This window comes from Harpia harpyja, chromosome 8 (genome assembly GCF_026419915.1).
Source record: "Harpia harpyja isolate bHarHar1 chromosome 8, bHarHar1 primary haplotype, whole genome shotgun sequence".
NCBI lineage: Eukaryota > Metazoa > Chordata > Aves > Accipitriformes > Accipitridae > Harpia > Harpia harpyja.
Genome location: NC_068947.1, coordinates 11,096,051 through 11,115,183, shown reverse-complemented (window position 1 = coordinate 11,115,183; position 19,133 = coordinate 11,096,051). Strand labels below are relative to the sequence as shown.

The following is a 19,133-nucleotide window of genomic DNA, read 5'->3' as shown; positions in this document are numbered from 1 at the left end:
AATCTTAAGTTTAATTAATAGGCAGTTAAATGATTTCAGAATATGTTTATAACAGGCAAGATTGCTTAAAAAGGAATCTTTCTGAATTCAGTAACAGAAAAAGGTGGTACCTGACCCTGTAAATTCAGCCCAGTGCAAACTAGAGAACAAAAGACTAGTTATGCGAAAAACTGGCGTTGAAGAGAACTCTGCGAGTCCTGGTGAAATTCCATAATAGCAAAATATAACAATTTCTTTGGAGAATATTTGAGAAGGTTGGGGGTTTTTTAAAGTTTATTTCAATTTTCTTTTTAGTATGAGAGGCTCAGAAATTTGATTTTTGGTTTTCTTAACTTATCCAGACCCTATCCATTTAGAAAAACATTGGGGGCTTTCTCTCTACCTTGCATTGGACTGAAAATATACATGTTTGGTATGAACCAGCTTTAAAATACGTAGCATATTTTCCTGCCAAAGATCTGCGTCTGCTGTTACTAGGGCTAGTTGTTTGTCATAATAAATCATACAAGTTGTCATGGGGAAAGTGCAAGGCAAGCATCATGAGTGTGCAGTAAAAAACATGGATGATTTTGTCGAAATACAGATATTCTTTATTTTTAATACACATACTGAAAAAAAGGAATAATTTGTTAACTATTTATCTTTAATTCAGTGGCAGCAATAGCGCGGAACCATTATTGCTTCCTCTTCGTTTCTGCCGCCCTGCCTGTGTGGTGGGAATTGAGTGTGTAATTTTGTGGGGTTGGGGGTTTCTGCCGGTGGTCCGCAGACTCCCGAGCTCACAGATGACTTCTGCGGGGGCTGCCCGGAGGTGAGCCAGCCAGGCAAGCCCCTGGTCAGTGGGGTAAAGCTCATGTAGGGATCTGTGATGGGACAAGCTGAAAATCATTGCTATTACAGATTTTCACAAAGGCTGCCTTGACCCTAGAGGCGGTAATGTCTCTGGGCTCCCTCCATGATCACAGCTGAGATCAGGGTGTCCTCAGTCACTCGCCCAGAGAAGTCCATTTCCCTCCACTGATTAGAGGATCAACCCTGGCAGATGAACCTCCAGAAGCTAAAATTTGCCTCTGTGAATTTTGCCCGCTGTGAAGTCCCCCTCCATCCAAACCACAGGTGTCACAGAACGGGAGGGGTGCCTTCACATGAAAAGCAGCTCTGTCAAACCAGCGGCTACCTTCCACTGAAAAGGAAGGTCCCGCTCCCTCTCCCCTGCCCCCTTTCTCCAGCTGCAGGTACCCTCCTCCCTCCTCATATTGGCTTTGGCAATTGTGTGGCCTTAGGGCGAGTCAGCTCAGTTGACAGGTTGACATATCTGGCAGCAAACTGTTCTTTTATTTGCATATTTATTTATATGCAGTGTTAGATTTCCACTGGGTCAATTCTCTGAATTGATTTGCCCCAGGGCTATCTGATTGCTAGAGCCATCCCAAGGGGAATGAGCAGGTGGCTGGGGGAGGAGAGAGGATGAGGAGCAGGATCTCCTCCCTCTTCCTTGGCAGGACTCAGCGAGATGTGAAACCATAACCAGAAGATGAAGCTCCATGGCAGCTTGATGTCCCGCCTGCTCCTGTCATGCACTCCTGTCCTGCCCTTGCACCAGCTCTGGGAGCTGCAGGAGCTGACTTTGCAGAAAGCTCAATGCTTCCTTGCAGTCCTCGTTTTCAGCTGCATTGGCAGAAATGCATTTCCCTACTTGCTGCGTAGCCAGGCAAGAGCCCACCCACCCTGGTGAAAGGGAGCAGGCAGAGCAGGAGGATGGGACCACAGCAGATAGATAGGACGCAGATGGGCTTGAGCTACTTTGCAAGTGCCTCTGAGATATCCAGAGGAAATAATGAGCTCTAGCTCTGAGATCGCATCCTTGAGAACCCCCCTGGAAGTGTTCACGGTGTCTCTCTTTCCACATCATTCCCCACATCATTCTCCTCTTAAGAAACAAATGTCTCCTTATGGCAAGAGCTGTGGATTGATTTTAAAACACATGAAGCCAGCTGAAAACAAAATGTGTGTGACAGCTATCACAAAACTTCAGCTTTAACAGTGATGGCAGCCTAGATGTCGAAACAGTGCTGAAAAAGTCAGAGGCACTGCAGCAGCAGTCGTCAAGCCCTGACATGATGGGAGGTATCCTTTCTGTACATACACACAGGCACCCCAGAAGCCAGAACTGCCTTTCTGCATCTGGCTTATAAAAACTTACTTCTTATGCTACACATATCAATTCAGTTTTGTTTTCTTCTGTATGATGAACAAACGTGAGCATTTGGGTTTAGTAAGCCACAGTTGTGAGATACCTCTGACAGGGAATCTGCAAAACCGAATCCCCTGGTCTCATGAATATTCTCAAACCTAAGTGAATTCAGGCTTCTGTACACTGGATATCACACAGACTTTCACAAGATGTAAGGGACTGGCAAAACAGAACAGTAAGTTTAATTAAAACCCAAAAAGCAACTATGAGAGGAACTCCGACAGTAACTAAGTACCTAAAAAACCAGAGAGTAACTATGCCTTCTTGAGATACGAAGGATTAGCTGTTACAGGCCTGATTTATCACTGTATTATACCGATTTTATGCTGATATAAAACCAGGATAATAGAGCTGTGCTGAATATCACTAGGAATGCATCCCTTCAGTTCTGTCATACACTCTCACAAACATAAAACCAGCTAACAATTGAGCAAATCAAAGAAAAATCTACTAAAAATTAAATGGTAGAAATGTCAGGTGCAGGGAAAGACAATCATTATACTCCTTGATCAATGCAGTTTTACTGCAATAATGTGGCCTGAGGGGCAACAGAAATTTATTGAAAAGCTCATTTTCAGTAAGATGAAGACCTCTTGTAAAGCGGCATTAAAATGTCTTTGATAAGTAATTAAACCAGGCTGAAAGTTTCTTAAATATTCTAGAGTTAAATATACACCTTACATATTTGACCATCTCCCACTTAACACATTATTTAATGCTTGCAGCTCTTCGAACCCTGTTCTGTTATTATTGAACTTGTTGTACAGTACTTTATTGGTTTAGGAGACCCTTTGATTCACAGTGACTACTCAGAATACTATTCTATTCAAGAGAAACAAGCGCGTGATCCTCTCTATAAAAGCAGCACATTCTGAGTGGATATTATGCCACGTGTTGCAAAATTTATATTCTTCACAAGGCATATGTTTCATGTTGTGAGAATTCATATTTCTTCTTTAAAATTACACATGAGACTTTCTCAAGTGCAAAAGGCATTAGGAAGTGCACTTGAAAACACTCTGAAGTTCTGGAAATGCCAAGGAACCTCATTTCTAAGCATGTTTATTTGAACAGAAACATCAATATGCAGACTGATTGCTAGGCTAGAACAATGCAGGAAAAGAACTTGCAAAAAAGGAGCCAGCGTGGCTGGGATTAGCGTATTGTGAGAAAAGTACACCTTGCATGGTAGCAGGACATTTGAATAATGCAGTAACAAATGGCTTTGTTTAATTACACCTATGATTGGCTACTTTTGGCTATTTAAAATATTGCAAATGTATTCCTTATGTGATTGTTTCAAAGAAATATTTGGCTTGCATTCAGTCAGTAATAATCAGTGGCAATGTTACTTTTACAGTAAATGTATGTGAAGTTTATGAGCAACTGCACAGTGGGACATAAAGATATCTATTTGGCATTTCCAAGTTTTATGAGTTTTCTCCAGAAGAAACTTCTGAGAAGCATATTTACCCATGTAGATATCTATATACTCTCATTTACTGTAAGTGAAAGCAGATTTGTATCATCTGTTACATTTATTTTGATTGACTATAGATTGTTTGCCCTTTGATTGCTGCTAATGTTCTGTGGAGCCATTTGTTTTCCTGCAGAGTTAATGGTGTTAAAGGAGAAGGTATTGCCTTCTTTTTAGGATGAATTAATTTTAAAAGTGTTTTTGTTTAAAAGGGGGAAAAAATCCAAACAAACAGTTATTGCCCATTCTCTCACCTGTCCACTTTAGGGGTGTGCACAGACACCTGGGACATGGAGCTTGTTACAGATTAAGGGAGAATATTTTTGTGAGGGGCACTCTGTTAAATTATTGGCAACTAATCACATGTCCCTTGGGACACACAGCACTTGCGTTTCTACTGGCAAAAACTGGAGGGAACCCAGTCTAAATTTATCTACTATTTACCCTGAAAAGTTTTAATAAAGTCTTAATTGTGAGGGGGCTTCCAAGTAACGCCTTGTGGCGGGTGAACGTATCCCGGTCCAGGGAAAATAACTCTTCTGCTGCATATTTCAGAATCTCTGGGATTAGGAATGTGGCCGGTGGAATTTATGAAGTATAAATAAATACATCAAGATGTGATCATTTGGCGGTTGCTTCTCATAACTGCTCTTTCCCCTCCTTTTGCCTTATTCTCCCCCATTGCTCAGCCCTCACTGCCTTCCTTTTGCAGAAGCGTGGTGGGCTGGGAGCCGGTGCAGAGACCCGGGGGCTGGCTCACCCGCAGTCAGGATGGGTAAGCACCCACCCTGATGCGCTCAAAGGGCTCCAGCCTTCCTGGAAAACCCTCCAAACATGCCTTCTCCGGAGAAAGGAAAAAAATGAAGGCTTGGGGTTTCGTTGTCAGTGTTAACCAAACAGAGATGCCGTACCCGCTGCGGGCGAGGGCTTCGTCACCCTACAGCCCTGCTCTGGTAATGATCTTCCTTCCTTTGCTTTCCGTGGAGGACTTTGTTGACAATAGACTTTTCTCCACCTGAAAAATGGAAGCAGCTTTGCTATTCGTCTTTCCCACTGGAGTTTTTCAATAGCAGGTGTGCCACAGCAGCACGGGAGAGCTTGAAGAGTCCGCTGCTCTCACACCACAGAGACAGAGAAAGGCACGTGGGCTTGAAGAGCCTTTCAAGAGACTCTTGAACCTGAACTTGGTTGCCTCTGTGCCCGTTCTGAATGAAAGCGAAGAGCTGATCGGTCCTAACAAAACTGGTATTGCAGGAAAGGGAATTTAAATCTAAGCACGTTTTGCTTCAAGACTATGCAGACTTTTCCATTTGGTCACTGGTCTGCCTTTTTATTCCAGTGCTGTTGTAGGAATGTAAATTTGTAAATTAGGACTAAGAAGGAACAAAATGGCTTCTGTTCCCAAGTAGATGCTTAGGTTATGGCCATGAGATGTAAGTTTTACTTATGACCAAGGGAGTTGAGTACTAACATTTTTTCTTTTGTTTCAGACTGTAATTATCTCATTTTACACCTTTATGGTCATTGCTTGTTTTCATGGGCAGATTTTGTGCAGTCCCTCATACCATGTTAAAAAAGAACCTGAAATTATTAGCACCGTAATTAGGACTGAAACTAGGAAGAGCTCTTCCTAGTAATTGCAGATATGATGAGTAATTGCAATTTATGTTGGCTTTTCATGTCAACATGAGTTTTACAAAAAGCAAACAAACAAAACAGGTCAACAACCCCATACTTCCTTTTAGCCAAACATGTCCCCTCCCCTCCTCCTTTCTGTGAGCTGTGACCACGCTATGGGAAAGCTGTGGGCTGAGCATATCTGTCCATCAGGTGTTTCTGCATCTCTCCAGAGCATAATCTGGACATGAACTACACTGGAGCTCGTCCACCTTACCCCTCCTCCCTCTGTGCCACATCCTCAAGCAGTGTCCTGGCACAAGAAGAAAACTGCATGTAGATGGAGATGAAGTGGTGTCTCTCCTTCAAGTGAGCCTGAGCTGTTTGCTTTTATTCCTCTTTGCCTCACAGAAGGACAGAAACCTGCAAAGCAAACGAACGCAGCTTTTAAAATAACCATTTTAAAGCAAGGCTGAAAAGTGCAAACGGGCTGGGCTGACTTCCACAGAACAGAAAGGGTAACAAGCTCTGGCCACTTTCTCCTCCTGCCTTCTGCCTTCTCCTGTCCTGCAAAAGTGGTGTTACCTATTGCTGCCTCCCGCCGGGCACTGCCAGCCTGGCTGCCTGCAGAACCCTGGTTCAAGGGGGAGAGGAGCCCTGTGTTCCTGCTCAGCAGCTCACAAGGGTATAATAACTGAGCTGGCAAAGTCAGAGGACCCAGTGGATGGGAACCCACAACGCTAAGGATGTTGCGGAGCTACAGGAAGCCAACACAGAGGTGTTTGGCCTCAAATCCTCCCCCCAAAGCACGTCTGCTGGGCAAGGGTCCATTGCAACCTCTCTCATTTCACGATATTGCAAAAGTACTTTACGAAATTAAAAAATTCTGACAGTTTTTTCCAAAATAAGTGTTTATATTTGAGGGGGTTGCAAGCTTGCTTTTTTAGAAGTAGCTGTATAAAAAATCAGATGTTTCGCATTTCAATCACTTATGAACCTTGAGGTCTGGTGCTGCACTCAGGCAGATCTTAAGGCTTAGAGGCTTGGGACCATCTGGCAGACCATCCGTATGTTGTCACTCTGTCCTTTCAGTGATGACAGACATTTAAAAATTCTCACTTTTATGAATTGTCTTTCAATTTGTTTTACAGTAATATGAACATACAAATAAATCCCGAAAGTTATTAGATACATGAACGTATCATTAATACCAGTGTTGAATGACTAAGTAAGATAAGAGTGCTTTTTCTCCTCCCCTGCATTTCCATGGAATAAGAAACTGGTTATATGCCTGAAAACCCTCTTTTAAAATGTTGCTTCACAATCACTGACTAGAAAGATCAGAACATTTCCTGAAATGTTGTGGTTTGCATAAGGTCACAGTAAAGATCAAATGGAAAAATTGCACCATGTACCAGTTGAGATACGTGAGTCTTTCAACCACTAAATTTGCTCTTTTTTCATTTTGAATATTTCCTGGCAAAAGAACATAATCAAGATATGTCTACATATTTTATTATGCATACATCTATATTTATATACATATCCATATATATAGTAAGTACAAAGATTTTGGTTGTTTCAGATGCAACTGCAAAAGTGAAGTTACTTCAGAAAATAAACCAGTAATAAAGTGTTGTCATTTTTCTTTGAAAGACAAGAAAGTGTGAATAAAGATTAGATTTTAAAAAAACCAAAATTCAGCTGGAAAAACATGCCACTACAGTAAGCACTAACTATTGTTCTTCATCGCAGTGCGGTTGGATAGTCACCTACAGGTACGACAGGGTGGCAGGTGTCCTTGAACACTACTGAGGTCTGCATGTTAATGGCTCTATACTTTTCTCAAAATTGTTAACCGAAATACATAGGAAGGTAAATTAAATAAAATAAAGGGAATATCAGAGTATGAGTCCTAATAGTGCGTTGGAAGCCGTACAGCTACGATGTGTTGTCTGGCTTATAGTGTATCTGAAGTTCATCTGAAAGTTGGAAGGGGCCGCAGGAACATATCTAATACACCTAAGAGATAACAATGTAAATCAGGTTTTGTGGCAATTAAGGTATGTGTGGTGAAAACAGAGGGAGATGCATGTTTAGATTAGTGAGTTACACTAGGTATGATAGGTGCTGAAAATTCAAGAATGGGTTGCCAAATTTGTTGTTATTCCCATTCTGGGAAAATGTTTGGGAATATGAGAAGAGTCATTAACATCACTTCTCTCAACATGTACAAGTGTAATGATTAGCAAAACATCTGAAAACATGCTATGCAGCCCTCTGTAGAACTGGCTGCTGATGTGGACCAATAATTTTGTCTTACATTTTGTCATATTTTGTCTTTTGCCTCCTGGTCTCCTAGAATGATATTTTTCCACCTTTTTTGTCCTAACCCTTGATGTTGGAGACTAAAATGAAATATATGATGGAGCCTTCAGTCTTCTGGGTCAGTGGGAATATTCACTTGCTGAGAGTTAATCACACATCCAAGAGGCATTTTGAATGGTCATTTTAACCCTGCAACACTCTGGCATGTGCCAAAGAAAACTGTATTGGCAAGGATCAATGTTTTTCACAATGTTATCTTTCCTGCTTTGTTTATGTCAAGAACCTATGCTTATAATTTATCGTAGTTCACTTCCGAAGTCTGGTGTTGTCATGCAAAGCCAAACAGAGCAGATTTTGTTATGATGATGATAATTAACGTTATTATTGATGTTGTTTATAAATGAAAGCCTGTTTAGGAAAGCACTTCCATGCATGCTTTAGTCCCATGGAACTTAAAGGACTGCTGAGCTACCCATGCTTGTTTAAATGCTGTTCTAAATAAGGATGAACCTGAACATACGTTTAAGTGCTTCAGTGAACTGGAGCCTACTAGAGATATGGAAAGTCTCATTTTCTTCATGGGATGAACCCTTGTTCGTTCCAGATAGACCATGCAGGCATAAATCGTGCTGAACAGCCGAAGAAGTATCTCCCTGCATAAATCCCTGGATTGCTTAAACTTAACACCTAATTACAGAGCTGGTGAACCTAAATACACTGAAGGCGGTTTGAAAGGCTGCCTGAAACATCATGGGTTGAGATGCCTTTGTCGGGAGCATTGTGCTGTGATGTGTAACGTGGGTAGATTCCTGTGGGATGTTGACAGTTTGTGGGAAATGCACGTAGGAGTAACTGGGTTACGAAGACCAGGGGGTTTAAATTTTTTTTTCTTTCTCATTGTACTGTTTGTGGGCTTGGGGATTTTGGGGGGTTTGTTTTGTTTTGTTGTCTTTTTAAGGTAGAGGGAAGGAAGAGCTTCTGATTTTGGAAAAATCTGGCCAATGCATGCAGCATGTCGTGAGTCACTTGTTCCTGGAGGTTTGATACTATACCGGTCCTACCCTCCCAAAAGGATGCTGGTCGATGCTCCTGAAAGCTCTAATGTTCCTTTTTTGCTCACGGCATTTGTATGGAGTGATAATCACTTGATAAGCCATGGATTTATGTAATAAATTAATTAGCTTTGCAGTGTTTCCTCCACACTCTGCCTGCCAGTCTGTCTCTACTGGGACTTGTTCAGTTTTTTCCAAACAGTTACAAATAGTTCTCAGTATCATTATTTTCTTTTGAATCATTTGTCAGGAAAATGTTTTCTCCTCTCCACACCAGAAGTGGATTTTCTCCTTGGTATTATTCTGGCCTGAGGCACAGGACTGGCATGATCTGGGTCTGCATCAGCGGTGGCTTCTCTGCATGCAAACATGCAGAGTTTAAAGTTCACTGGCTTACAGCAATGCAAGGATAGGGCCAGAAGCTTTGCCATTGGAAGAGGGTGCATCTTATCTTCATGAACAACTTGTGACTCTTGCATCAAATATCAACAGGGCATGAGTTATCACATCTGAAGAAGTAATGCCGTGAGTTATAGAAAAACTATTTTCACAGCACTCTCCCTCCCATACTTCCTTTTTCCTCTCCTGAATGTATGCTGGAATTTGCATATGATATCAGGCCAGGATCTCTTTAATCTGAAGATGGTGTATATAACTGCTTGAAAAATATTTCTTGAACTTAATAAATTTGCATATTCTAATTTTCTTTATAAGTGTTCAGTCCTTTTTAATCCTGCTAGAACAAAGAGTTCCAGAGAATAATTTTGTATTTGTGTTGTGTGAAAAAATGCACTCTTTTATTACACCTTATGGATTTTTATCATGTAATGTTTCCGCTTTTTGAATGAGAGAATTGTTGAATAGGAGCACAGGGTATTTCATCTGTATTAGAGCCATCATATTGCAACCTCTAACACTTTCCTCCTTATTTTGTCTTTAAATTAAATGGACCTAATCCTTTTTATCTTTTTGTATAGAAAATTCTTCATTCCTCTACTTATTTTAATTATTTTTTATCTGAATCCCCTCTGTTACTATATTATCCTCTGTAAAAGCACTGACAAAAACTGAATGCAGCATCCCAGTTGGCAGTGTATTATTCATTTACCTATCACATTATGCTGTATATAATGTATTTTCCACCCAGTTTCTTACGCCTCATAATATATCATTTGCTGTTTTGGGTTTTTTTGCACAGATGACATATTCGACGGAAGCTTTCCTGCAGAGCTGTCATCAGGAGTGATCCAGCCCTTTTCCGGAGTGTCACAGTTTATAAGTCAATAAAGCGTCTGTGACTTTCCAATCGCTTCTACTAGTGGTCACTGGTTTTTATTCATCAGTATGTACCGGGCTGCCATTCAGCTGGCCTTGGTAGGGTCCTCACTATTTTTTTCCTCAATTTTGGCCAATACTGTGTGTGCTCTGTGTGTGTTCTGCAGATGCTCCCACATAAGCACATAGCCCTTTCTTGGGTTCATTCCCATCAACAGCCCTGCTAGAAGACGAGACACCCCGCCTCAATTTCTGCCAGGCCATCTAGGTTGTTTGTTCTTACCCTTCATTTCACGCCTCTATACTGTGCTCCAGTTGTTAGCGCAGAGCTGTTACCGGAGCTCATGCAGGCACATCTGAGCTGCCTTTGAACTTGTTAGCTCAGGTGAAGCTGGCAGCAGTAGGTAGTGTGGGAGGCTGCGAGCCCTCCTGGTTTGCACAGCCTCTCTTAGGCAGCTGTGATGATCTCTGTGCTGATACACCTACCCCCCTGCAGCACGGGAACTACGCTAGCAAAAAATGATTTGCGCAAAGCTCCTCAACTTTCAGCTGCGCTTGTTAGTGCAACTTGTTCATGGCCTTCGTATCGCAGCCATGAGGAGGTGTTCTCTGGCATCCCGGTCTGCCAAGTGTGTTAAACAGCCTTTCTGGAAAAAAATAGTTTATCAAAGGCTTTGGGATAGTTCTAGTGCATTATATCCACTGAGGTAACTCCACTGATTCCAGCTTTTTATAGGCCTCCATCTAACAAAAGTCATCATCAGTTGCTTAGTATTAAGCTGTTGCTAGTAGGATTTCTCCTGTGCTGAAATGCAAATGCACGCTCCTATGCTGTACTCAGCGACGGCTCTCTGTTTAAGTACTTGGCTGAAGAAGTAGGCTGTTTTATAGGATGTAAGTCTTTACATTTTAATTTCTAAAAACCTCTTTTCTGTAGCATGCAGAGCAGGTGCAGGATCCACAGTCCTGTGCTACGAAGCCTACTTACTGGTAGCTGGAAATGTTGGCTGCACTACCTTTATAAACTCGGGCCAAAAGAGCATTCAGATTAAGCAATAATTTGAGCAAGATTAAGAGGAAGGGAGAGAATACATGGCCAGTTAGTCACCAGAGGTACACACGTATGCATAAAGTAAATCCCCAACCTGTTATAGTAATGCACTTAGTTACTGGAAATGCAATACGAGCTTACTTTCATGAGCAAGGATGAAAGAACTTGTTTAACCTTTATACAGCATTTTCCACCCACACAGAAAAGTGACATCAGATGCTTCGTATAGGTAAAAAACAAGTCAGCATTTGGGAGACTCCCGAACAAGAGACAGAGATACCTCCTTACCACTAAGTTTGTTCACTGAACTTGTAGCTATGTTTTGGATTTGTGCTGGAAACAGTGTCAATAATTCAGGGAAGTTTTCGTTACTGCTGAGCAGTGCTTACACAGCATCAAGGCCTTTTCTGCTTCTCACCCCACCCCACCAGCAAGCAGGTTGGGGGTGCCCAAAAAGTTGGGAGGGGACACAGCTCGGCAGCCGACCCCAGCTGACCCAAGGGATGTTCCAGACCATATGACCTCGTGTTCAGCATATAAAGCTGGGGGAAGAAGAAGGAAGGGGGGGGACATTCGGAGTGATGGCGTTTGTCTTCCCAAGTAACTGTTACGTGTGATGGAGCCCTGCTTTCCTGGAGATGGCTGAACACCTGCCTGCATGGGAAGTGGTGAACGAATTCCTGGTTTTGCTTTGCTTGTGTGTGTAGCTTTTGCTTTTGTCTTTATCTCAACCCACAAGTGTTCTCATTTTTACTCTTCTGATTCTCTTCCCCATCCCACCAGGGGGGAGCGAGCGAGCGGCTGTGTGGGGCTGAGTTGCCGGCTGGGGTTAAACCATGAAAACTTGCTACATGCTTAAGGTGGGTCACTTGAAACTTCTTGTTACTTATTTCTGGATCTTAATGACTCCAATGCAGAAAGGGAACCCTTCAACCCTGTGCATAAAGCACTGGACCTGAAGCACTTGCTAGAAGGTATTTTATGGTTGTGTATGCAGTATAAAGTAAGGCTTTTGTGTTTAAATTGGGGAATATTTTACTTTCCAATATGCTGCTGATCAAATCACTGGCACTGAAGAGGGATTTTCACAAGGTCAGTCATTAGCTGGCCTTTAATTAAGAGCATAAAGCCTTGGAATAGGAGTTTAAATGAGCATCACTGAGACAGCTAAGTAAGAAGCAAGCTGGAAGTGTCTACCTCTGTGCAACACCTGGGTGGGTTTCAGTCCACTTCAGTGTCACCTAAAAAGTACTGCGGGATTTCTCAAGTTCATTTCTAATCTTTGCAGAGCATCTCCTTGCTAATATTTTGTGTTACTTTCAAAACAGGGTGGGGCTTAATTCCTGCATGTCCCAGCATACAACAAGCAAGGATTTGGTTTTAATTGATGTTTTTGACCTATGGGAACACACTTATTCCTCTTTCCTCCCTCCTGCCCCCCCCCCCCCCCAAAGTGTTTGAGAAGTAAACCTTGAAGTCCTGGGAGAAGTAGCACGTGTTTGTGAAGGGAGAAGGTGGGGGTGGCGGAGGTGGTGGAAGGAGTTCAATTTGTCAACACAACAGCCAGGAAACAAGTTATTTATAACGCTTGTGGTGGAGAGGGGGCCAGCCCACATGTTTTTAAAAAAGAGTTCAACTAATCACATGGTACAGCTAGTTGTGTTATTTGTAAATATGTTTCACTTGCAGTCTTGGTGGACAGAGGGAGAGTGAAAAGAGGATCACGGCACAGGGCACGGCTGGTCTGGCTCAGGGCGTCTGCGCCTGGGTCCTGCCCCCACGCCACTGCCCAGCTCTCTCTGGACTTCAGCGATGCTCCTGAAAAGGACTTTGCTATCCCTAGAGAAAGTATGAACAGAGGCACACAGGAACAGACGCTTTCTCAGAATTCAAAAATTCTTTATGTAAAACATGGCTCTGACAATGCACAGCCTAAATTTTGAATGAGTTCTTAAACCACAGAATATCTCATTTTCAGCTGGGTTTCATGACTCTATCAAAGAGGAAGTTAACTGTGAGAAGCATATGACCATGAGACTATACTTGGCTGGACTGACATCAAAAGAAGTGACTTTTGGGCACACATAGATTTTTAAAATCACTGCTTCAGTACGGTCACATTTAGATTTTTTCTTTTTTCAGTGTAGAGCATATAGTGAGCTATTCTTGTGGACTGAACGACATTCTAAGTCCCATGATGTATGCATGACACGGACTTGCCACTGCTGCTACATTCCTTCAGTTCAACAGCCGTGTGAAAGCTGTATCATCCTGAGCTAAAAAAGGTCAAAAAATAGCTTTATCTCAAGAGAGATAGCCTGAAAATTAATGCCTGGCCATGCAAACTCAAATCACATGTGTGGGTATTTATATGTATATGTATATATATATGCATACACACAAACAGATATATATACACAACAGCATTGTATTATTCAATACAGATATATTTTAATTTCATTTTCTTATAATAAAAAAAATAAATAACACAAGTCCATCTCCCTTTTTTCCTTAAAGAGCAGTAAAAGAACTAAGCATATGACATAGCAGATTAAATCTTGGGGAATAAACAAGTGTTTGTGCCTTATTTTTGTACTTGGAAAGGTAGATAGAAGATACATTTTTAATCAAAAAAAGGACCCAGATAAAAATCCATACTGAGGTCTAGCTTGTTAAAAAAAAAAGGCAAAAAGAGGGAAGTTGCAAGAGGTATTGCTGTAGCAACCTGCCTGAGTTACGTCCATTTACTGGTTAGAAAACTAAAATGACTTAAGGGCATGCCCTGCCCTCCTTACTCTGGAGTCCTCCTGCCGGGGTCCCGCAGAGCTCTGGCAGCTCAGCACTCGGAGGTCCGGCTGAGGACATGGTACACACCATGCAGTGCAGAAACTTCACAGGTAGCATGGAGTGAAATTTTGGGGTGAAATTCTGGCCCTATTGAGGTTGGCAGGTGTTTTGCAACTGGCTGCAATGGAGCCAGAATTTAATCCTCTTTCTCCAGAAAAGAAGCTAGGAACCACAATTAATACCAGGTACAGAGGTGCAGGAGTTTTATATCTTTTAGCATCAGGGATCTGCTCTTGGCCTGGAGGATCACAGGATGAACCAGGGAAGGAAATGATGGAGCAAGAATCAGTGGCTATTTCACTGATTTCCTGGTGTTCCAGGGAGGTAGGAAATTAGAATCAGTGGTAATTTATACTTACCTTGCTGGCAAGATTTACCAGAGCTTTCCCACACCTGAGACTGAGAGAATATATTTGACAACTTTTGCTCTCATTAAAACAAAACAAAAGACATCCAACAGCAAACTTGGAAAGCTACATTTTGAAAGCAAAAAGTTTTAAAAGGAACAAACTTTTGGAAAAGATCTTTTAGAAGACAAACATTTCGGTATCCTAAAACGCAGGACACCCTGTGCTCTTCCAGTACTGCATACAATGATGGAAATTGCTGCACCCTCAGCATCATACTGAAGCATCTTAGTTCATAGTTAGCAGAACATGACACCTGTATGGCACTAAAAGGAGTACTTACTTAAAAGTTACAATTTGTATCCAGTCTGTGAAGTCTTACAATTAATGACAGATTAAATGGAATTCCCGTTAGATTAGCACATAGATGAAAACAGATATTGTAGCAAGCAACTCTGTTTCACTTCTCAGGCCAATTAGACAGAACAGAAACCTATTTGGGGATGCATAGAGAGAGAAATTCTATTTCCATTTTAGTAATAATAATGGACTGTACAAACTTCCATTTCAGCCTTTAGTTTATTTTTTTAGTCTAATATTAATATTCCTGGATAGAGACAATGTATCAGCAAAAGCTGTCCCGGCCCTACAAAATACAAAGACTGGCTCTAAGTAAACGCCAAAGGTATCCCAGCCGGTCATTCCCCACTAGATGATTTGTTCAGCATAACATAGTTTAGCTCTTCCCAGTGGATCATAAATAATGTTTTCTCTGGGAAGTACAGGAGGCTTCTGCACCTTAATACTCTCCTGCATTTAGATCAGGCTAATCTCTATGCTATGTCCTTGTGTTGCCTAAAATAAGTGACAGCAAGCAACACCTTCTGGGTCTCCCAACTATGATTTCTGGCTGATATTTTTCCCAGGAATGAACTCAGGCAGTCAAATCCCAGCACTCCCCTCCAGTTCAGTTGTAATAATATAATTCTATACACTCAATGTTGGATTATAATTTCTTGGGATTTTGCCTATGTTTTGAACCATGATCAACAAATGATAAATTTATATCATCTGCAGATACTGTTAGTCTAACGTTATAACAGCTATGGCTAATTATTTAAATTGATTGCAAACAACTTTATGGGACTTTTTTTCTGTAAATTTATTTTTAAATGATACGTAATTATCTTAAACTAGGAAAAGAGTTTAAACTGGCAAGCAAACTGAGACAAATGTCTCAAAACCATGATCTCTTTTCTGGGAGACGAAATGCTATAGTAAGACTGGCAGTGGATGAAACTTTAGAAGATTTGTAGAACGTATTTATACTGAAAGCCCGTAATATCTTTAACAGCATTAGTCAATCCATTTCAAACTAGTCTGTCCTTTCGAATCTGAGTATGGATCCAAACAAGAAATCTGTGCTTCCCAAGTTTCAAAAATCTTTGGTTTCAAAATTCTGGTTTTCTATGCATTTTATGGACTTTGAGTAGAACTGGATCAAAAATTCCAGCGAGAGCAATTTCAGCACCCATGATCCATATGTGAAGCTGCGTGCTAGCATTGTTTTGAAAAGGCACACATCCTGAAGCTGGAAAGTCTCAGCCATGTTTTTTGGTTAACAAATTATTTCCAGCACTAAAGCACTAACTTTTTTTTTTTTTCTGTACAAAACATGGGTTTGACTTATTAATGGAAAATTATAATTAACCTCAAATTCATATTTTCTCATTTATATATTTGTAGGTTAGAGGTGGCATTTAATCAGGAGAGGAATTGACCAGAGTTTTTCATTCTCAACCTACCAAGCCATGGCGCTGCCCGGCTGCCCTGCAGAAATCTCTCACATCTCCCGTGCACCAGGCAGCAGTAAGTGAGCCCATTAGGTAGTTCTTCCTGCTCAGATGACCAGCTGGGTAACAGTTAATCCTGACATTTTAAACAGAACAGACAATTGAACAATAATTTCTACAGCTGTGAGAGAGTTCATTCTGTCAAGGGACTGCATCTACAACGCACAATGGAATTGAATCTGGGGAGGATTTGAATAAAAAGCAGCTAAGCTGTGTGGAGGGACAACATGGAAGATCAAATGGAGTTGGGAGCATAAAGGCTTCCTTTGTATAAATATGAACATATGAAAAGAGATTGTGGATGGAACTAGAATTGCACAGGGGAGTGGACTCCCCGTGCAAAGGCACTGTGGGCTAAGCTTCCCTGTCAGACTTGGATTTTGCCAAAAAGTGCAGCACAGCATGAGGAAGTTTCAGGCAGAGCTGAGAAGTTGCCGAGAAGCAACTCAGGAGGCCAAATAAACTAAGACAGTATTAGATATCTAGAAAGAGCACACTTTATAATTTTTTTTTTTTTCATTTAATGGATCCTAGAATACAAACCCTCTGTTTGAGATAATCTGTCAAAGTAGATTTCAACCATGCTGTGCTAGCATCCTCAGAAAGTCCTTGCCTAGATGTTGGTTGATTGTTAATATTAAAAAAGATGGGCACCTGGTAATGGACTGCAGGACACAGGCTAAAAACCATAATTCAAAACTATATAACAATGTGCATTAGGCTATTGGGTGAGCTGTACAGTACCCTGGTGTTGCATGACCTAGCCTAATGAGAGTTGTATGCAAACAAAACTTGCAGGTAGAGTCCTTAGAAGGCAAAGAGCACGTAAAACCACATCAAGGCCTCTGTGAGCTACTTCTAAAATGTTAACAAGCAGCTTGCTTAAAGAGCGGTGGCAATGATAAGAGAGGCAGAGATAGAGAACGTAATTGGCTAAAAATAATTTCACTGCCAGAATGCTCTTTTGAACTGCTTACTATAGCTTCACAGCAAGTTATTTGCAATTTCAGGCTGTATTTAGCAAAGTTTCATTTGAAACAAAAAAAGAAGAACACATATAATCCTATATGTCTACTAAGTAAACAGTACTAGCTGACAAGAGGAAAACATGACTGGGCCAGCAGTGTTATCAGCTTTTAATCTTTTGGAAAAACTTAGAATGGGTGAAATGAGAGGGAGGGTGTGAAAGGTGTCTGATGGTATGTTACTGAATGAGGAGGGTGAGTGGGTTGTAGCAGTTGTTTTTAATTTGTATTAATAAAATGATTGCAAGCATGACTCACGTGGTGGTGATCTCCTTCCTGAGCTAAAAGGAAGAAGGAGAGCCAGTCCCACCTGCAGCCTGTCAGCTCCCATCACAGCTGTCGGGGTCAGTGGGATACAGGGTTGCAGTCCCAGGTGAGAGGCTGAAGATGAGACTCTTGGAGGCATCACAACAGCCTGGCTTCAAAACAGGTGGTAAGATGCAGCATCTCACCGTGCTTGCAAAAAGCAGCTCCCAAAGCGCGTGGACCTTCCTGAGCTGAAACGGAACCCCAGGCGATGGCAGGGATGTGCTGCTGGTGTGTGGCCCTTCAGCGCACCGCTAGCCCTGCCATCCTTTCACCCCTCCGGCCCAGGGTTTCGTCTCCCTGAGCAGGAAGATCAGATGGCCATGGTGCCCTGTGGCTCCTGAGAAATAATCTCTCCACTTTGGATCAGGTAGGACTATGCTTTAATTAGACACAGCAGTATTGTTTGAAAAACCCTGCAACACATTGGCCATGGCTGATGTTAAGAGAAACTAGAGAATTATGAGACAAGCTCTCTCACGTACGGCTTTTTTTCATTGCTCCCTACGCAACCCAGTGCCTTCAGAGAGTAGCTGTGTTTGTTTATTATTGTTATTAGCTTTTATTAGATTCGATGCAACCTACCTCAGAGTGCACCCTGTTTTACAATTTCTGGTTTGACACCGTTATTTGTACTGAGGAAAAGTTCAATATATTGTAGAAATTACTATAAAGTAAATTATTATAGGATAAATTATTAAATTTTCTTATATAATATTTTAATAAATAATAACCAATTGTTGAAAAATATCAATTGTGAATACTTTTGCAGCTGGCTGGGGGCGTAGCAAGTGATTTCAGCAGCTATGAAATGTTTACATTTGTGGTACCTATAGGAAAATCGAGGATTTTTTTTTATACAAACTAAGCAATACCTTGATTCAGACAGTTTTGAGGTGAAGATCTGTAGCAGCTCTAGCAATTGATTGACACTGCATCTACCTACCACAGTAGATGAAACACTTTCTTTTTATAAATGTAAAAAACCTATAGAGATGTATGATATTTGTTTGCCGTGCAATTAAATAGCTAATGTCGACATTTCAATAATCATCATTAGCCTTCAGCCTGAACACCCTACTGAGACCAATGGGATCAGCTTACAACCACACAGAAAGCCCTCGCTTCAGGCTCTTTGAAGAGTTGGCCGTAATTCCCTGTGCCGGGCTCCTGTTCAGCTAATGTCTGGAAGGTTGCTTCCATCACCACAAAAGGCAGAGCCTGAAATAGGATGGAAATGATGGTTTAGTTCCCAGCACAGTCCCACTTTTTCCCACTGCAAACCAATTCCAAAAATTTCAGGTGCTGAGAGCTGTGATGACCACTTGCATTCACCGCATTCCTTCAAACGAGAGCCCCGTCCCCCTGTTGTCAACTTCTTCCCCACGCTCACTACAAACTTTCTCCTCTGTGCCTCTCCTGTACCCTCTATTCCCAAACCTCCTTTGCTTCCACGTCTTGTTGCACATCTGCGACACCGGGGCCCTGTCCTGCTTCAGAGCCCCGTGCGAGGGCCGGCTGCTGGCTCTGGCACAGGACCTGGTGCGTCCGCTGAGCGGAGCGAGGCTGCGACAGACACGCAGCCAGGAACGCGCGTCTCCTGTGGGGTGCTTACCCGAGTCCTGCAGGACAGCCTGTGGCTCACAACGGGGCCCAATGCCACCGCCTGTCCCCTGCTCCGTGCCGTGGTGTGATGCATGT

General features: G+C 41.9%; 1 long non-coding RNA gene across 2 annotated transcripts in view; it reads left to right on the top strand.

Moving 5' to 3' along the window:
* LOC128145311 (uncharacterized) overlaps window positions 1-13,546 on the top strand; it is a 75,415-nt gene extending 61,869 nt beyond the window's left edge. Inside the window, exons 2-4 of one of the 2 annotated variants that reach the window (XR_008236421.1) lie at window positions 9,927-10,102; window positions 11,838-11,914; window positions 12,744-13,546. This is a non-coding gene — a long non-coding RNA (uncharacterized LOC128145311). Of the gene's footprint in view, window positions 1-9,926; window positions 10,103-11,583; window positions 11,754-11,837; window positions 11,915-12,743 lie in introns of those variants that run through there. The other variant, XR_008236420.1, reaches the window with a different exon arrangement.
* The last annotated feature ends 5,587 nt before the right edge of the window (window positions 13,547-19,133 follow it).